This window comes from Quercus suber, unplaced genomic scaffold (genome assembly GCF_002906115.3).
Source record: "Quercus suber isolate HL8 unplaced genomic scaffold, Cork oak 2.0 scaffold_35, whole genome shotgun sequence".
In the NCBI taxonomy this organism is placed as follows: domain Eukaryota; kingdom Viridiplantae; phylum Streptophyta; class Magnoliopsida; order Fagales; family Fagaceae; genus Quercus; species Quercus suber.
This window is the reverse complement of record NW_027069500.1, coordinates 406,858-412,279: the sequence shown is the minus strand read 5'-3', so window position 1 is coordinate 412,279 and position 5,422 is coordinate 406,858. Positions and strand designations below refer to the sequence as shown.

Here is a 5,422-nt window from a genome sequence, read left to right as displayed (position 1 = left end):
AAAAAAGTGCATGCGATTATTCTTATCACTTTTTCTCACTATAAAACTAGTACAGTTTTTCTTTACACAATTTTTTGAGTTGTGAAAGTGTATGCCAATAAAGTGGTAAATAAAATTTTTAAAAAAAAAAAAAAAAAAAATCAAGCATTCTTGTAAAAAGATGATAAAGATTGGGTTTTGTGACAGTACCTTTGGGATTTCCGACTCTAAAACGAACTATGGCATTTGGCTGATCCAAGTTACAAAAGAAGCAAGTAGACCTATAGATTCATCATTTAAAAACCATCGGAAAAGTTGAGATAGAGCAGCCAGTAGCAAAGATTTTAACTTTAGAGGACTTTGACTTTTCCTTGAGACCCATTTATTACAGATGGTGAAGGAAATTTAAGAAAGGATAGAAATATCAACATGATAACTAATTATTTAAAAATAAATAAATAAAGGGCACTATTGAAAGGTCAAAATGAATAATTACAGAAGGAAATCTCGTTCAAAATTAAGTTGACCATATAACCACAATTAATATTATAGCTATAAGGCACATCATAGGTCCAAAACAAGCACAACAGCTTAAGTTATTCTAGAAACATAATCATAGCCTACCAATCACAAATATCCGTCAAATATATTAAGCTATGAGACTTGATATAGCCTTGAAATAGCTGAGGCAAAACCGAAGAAGAAAGGAGGTGGTGAGACAAAAGCATTAGCAGAGAGAAAACTATATTTTAAATTTGCTACAAAAGGCCATGCTTGTTTGACAGTGTAATTCACAAAGCTTCTACAGTTATCCAATAAATTTTTCTTTTTAAAATATATATCAATGTCAACACACCAAAATCTAGATGATATTTCTTATCTTAGGAAAACTAATGATTCCAACTCAAGCCCTCTTATAATTCATATCATATAAAGTAATAACAACCAACACGCAATATTGTAACTCTCTAGCATTGCCTGGTCTCCTTCATAAGGAGAACCAATGTTCAAATCATACCTAACTCTTGTAACAACTGAATTATAAATTAATTTTTTTTTAAACATTAATTTAAGAAATTAACTTGGTTAAAACACTCATCATTAAGCACCAAACAAACTACAAACTTATAAGCATTTTAATTTTAATTTTAGGGCAATAAAATTATAGGTAAATTCTCATCGATAACCAACCAAAAAGGCTCACTATTGATTCCATCAACAAAGAAAAATAACTCAATGCAATTTGCTAATATAAACTGCTAGCTTCCTCATTTAGTGGCATGAGAAAACACACATTTTTACACCATTGCTTTTTGTAGATCTAAAATAAATGAAAGCCATACCCTAGACAAAAGTGATCCCAAAACAAATAATACATACAAGCTGTATTTGGGAAGTAAATAATTGGTTTTAAAGACACAAATATGCACAGATTTACCTTCCCGGCATCTGCTACCACTTCAACAGCTTCAACAATTGTTCCATAGAGGTTTCCATGAACAGAAGCAAACTCAAGAAACTTTCCATCTTTTATGTCTTTCTCCATAACATTTGGTTCGGTGAAATGGTAATGAATACTATCCTTCTCCATGTTCCTTGGAGCCTCGGTTGTGTGGCCCACAGAAAACCCAAACATAGATGGAAATTCCTTCATAAGCATGGATATCAGTGTACCCTTACCTATTCCAGAAGGACCACTGATAACAACTGGCTTCTTAGCATTGCCCTTCACACCCTTGCTCCAAGCAACAACCTCAGTCCCCAATATTTTTCTCTATTCCCTAGCATATTGGGTGTCCACCTACCAATATTTAAGCAAATCAAACAGTTTAAGGTACAAAAGGATTAAGCATTTACATGAAATTTACAACTGTTGGATTGGGGGTGTTCAAATACCAGTAAAAAAAAATGATTGTTCGATTTAGGCTAACATAGTTTTCAAAACAAACTTCTTTTTTATGTTCTCCATGGCATCAAAAATGTGATTATTTCAAATTATTTGGGAAAGAAAATCATTTGGATTTCAATTATCATCATGGTGCTGAACCTGTTATCTTGTACCATCTCAACTTCAAAGTACTTTGCAACCTGAACTGCAATAAGAGAGTAATAAATGACTTCATTTTAAAGGTTCTAAAAAGTTTGTATGATACCAACCTCAAGAAACCAAACACCATCATCTAGGCTAGAACCTTTCTGAATAACCAATATTCAACCCTCATTTAAAGGCATTGCTGAATGGCCTTTACATGGCTTGGGTTTTGTTCCTAGCACAGTAGGATTCACCCTGCAAATTCTAACAGACATTAGTAACCACACCTGAATGAAGCTACTCTAAGGCAAGTGTCAATAGAACATATGGCTCCCATTCAATTCCCAAGATATATATATATATAACTGAAAATCACATAAATTTATTTCTCACGGGTTTTGTAATTATCAAAAGCATATAGTTCAATTCAAAGAAATTAAAAGACTATAAACAGAACACATAAAATGAAATAAAATGCTTTAGAGATGGAGAAAAGCACAGATCCAAATGTAAAATAGATTTTTTTTTTTTTTTTTTTTTCAAAATTATCAAAACAGTTTTGAGTAAAAGCACAGATCCAAATGTAAAATAGATTTTTTTTTTTTTTTTTTTTTCAGAATTATCAAAACAGTTTTGAGTAAAAACATTCTCATCTTAATTTAACACTCTTTTTTTTTAAAGAATAATTAAAAAATCGAAAATTGATCTAAAATTATCAAGGAAAAAAAAACAGAATAAAAAAGAAAAGAACTTTAATAGCAAGTTAGATTAACTCAACCCAAATTTATCTAAAATATCGAAAATACATACCTTTTATCTGATCTTCAATGGCTTCTCATCTAAGAGATGTAGATGGTGGCTAAAGAAATAGGTAAGGGATGAGTGAAGAGGGAGAGAGGGGATGGGGAATGAGGAAGGCGGCTGAGAAAAGAGGAAATGGGGAATGAGGAGGATGGCTAAGTGCCCGTTTGTTTGGGCGTTTTGAGCCCAATATGCGCGTTTTGCAAAAAGCTGAAGCAATATTTGCGCTTGGTTCAGCCCAAAACGTAACTTTTTGGAAAAAAATTGCGTTTTGGGCCAAGGCAAATAACGCTCTAGGAATGCGCAAAGTTTATGGAGTTGAGGAGGTCCATAAACAAAAAGGGAATGCACGTTCTGGAAGCTATCCGTTGGCTCTTCCAAAAATTACCAAATTACCCTTGAAGGTCCATAAACATCAGTTCTCAGTCTGTGCTCTTCTTTGCTCTACAGTAAAGCCCTGAAGCTCACTCACTCTCATCTCTTCTCTACTTTGCCCTCTCCGTGGTAAGTCATCTGTGCACCTTATTCCTCTCCTCTCATCTCATCTCTCTGCTCTTCCCTCACCATTTTGCTACAAACACAGCACCACCCAACAAAATCAACACCACAATCAAACCAAAACACAATCAACAAAATCAACAATCAACCCACGAGTCTATCACCACAATCAACAAAACCCATTTCAAACCCAACTCAAAATCAACTCAAAATCAAACCCAAAATCCACAGAAAATCAACTCAAAATTTAACCCATTAACTGAAAACCCATAACCCAAACCCAAAATCAAAATCAAATACAAACCCAATGTTTCAATCATCTTCATCTTCTTCTTCATAATCATCATCATCATCTTCTCTCTTCCTCTCGGCTTTCGAATTGTCAGAAAAAAAAAAAAAAAAAAAAAAAAAGAGCTCAACGGTGGAAGTGTGGAACATTCTGGAGGAAGTGAAAGAGAAAAAGGGGAAAGAAAGAACACAAAATGAAAAGTAAAGTGGAATGTTCCTGAGGGAAAAAAGGGGAAAGAAGGAAAAAGAATAAAGAGAAGTGTACGTGTGTGGAGGAGAAAAAAAGAGGGGGAAAAAAAAGGAAAAAAACAAAAGAAAGAAATGTTATCACAGTATTTTCACAATTTTTTCACAATAAATTTTAAGGAGTAGGTTATTATTAGCTAATATTAGTGAGAAAAAAATAATTTTTTTAGAAAGAGAAAAATTGATTTAAGTATATTAAGTAGTTGATTTAAGTATGAAATAAACTCACATCCAAAAAAAAAATGAAATAAATTCTCTTATATATACATTGTCCTTTTTGGTAATTTATCCCTCAAACTGTCACTTTTATAAGTGCTAACCAAACACTCAGTTTTTTCAAAAAACACTTTTTAACAACTTTTACCAAACACTCAGCTTTTTGAAAATGCACTTTTTCATTATGCACTTTTTAAAAACTCTATTTTTTCATTATGCACTTTTACAAAAAGCTGAACCAAACTCACCCTAAATGAGAAAGAGATGTGTAGGGTTTTTTATGTATAGTTTTAAATAGAACCAAAACGGCGTAGTTTTGATAATAGTAACTTTAAAAATGAAAAGGAAAAAAAAAAAAAAAAAGGCTGTCATGAAGGTTAGAACCTTGGACACGACCTTGAAAAATATGCATGGCACGCGTGTTAACCACTAAGGCAACATACATTTTAGTTGTTCACTTTGGGGTGTTTTAAATATTTTACAGTAAAGCTAAGGTCAATTTTATTTCTACCACAACAAGGTAACGTGTTTTAGATCTCAAAGTACACAAGTGGTTTAACTCAACAAAAAAAAGAAAAAAAAGGCACACGCAACTGACACTGGCTTAAAAATTATTTTAATTAGAATTGAATGCAAACAAAGGGGATTTATTTATGAAATGAAATAATATACTAATTAAGTAGTGAGACACGTGAAAGTTAAAACTATAAATTAATTATCCTAATACATAATATATGGAGTGTATTTGAATAAAATATATTGTACATTATTAATTAGGTAACCACCACCACAACATGTGTGTGATGGTTACCTAGCATATATATATATATATATATATATATACACACTAGTTAAAGGTCTGTGCGTTACACGGTTTACTTAAAAAGAGATATGTAAATAAATTAAAAGATTCAAAATTATATTAATAACTAGCTAGTCACATTAATTACTCGTGATAATATAATTTAAATAAAAAAAATGATTAGATGAAGAGTTTGGATTGTAGTTAAATTAATATTTTTATCAACTTAGAAATTATACGAGAAGAAGTTAAAAACAAAAAATAAAAATCATATTTATTTTTAAAAAAATTCTGCAATTTGGTGAAGTCACTTGGTCATTTTATTAATGAGATATGAAATAAAATTTAAAAACAAAAAACAATCACATATACTTAATAAAATTCACCACACAACTTTCTTAAAAAAAAAAAAACCATACAACAAAAATTAACACACATTCTATCTTATTTAAAAAAAAATTTAAATGATCATAGCTATTATTAAATTTATGTAAGAATTTTAACATGTGACTAACTATGTTTACCTTTAAAAAAAAAAAATATAACTAATTGGATGGTCA

The 5,422-nt window shown here is 31.1% G+C and overlaps 1 pseudogene; it reads right to left on the bottom strand.

The window, feature by feature from the left end:
• Nucleotides 1-1,158: 1,158 nt before the first annotated feature.
• On the bottom strand, nucleotides 1,159-2,286 carry LOC112036075 (guanylate kinase 2-like; annotated as a pseudogene).
• Nucleotides 2,287-5,422: the final 3,136 nt, after the last annotated feature.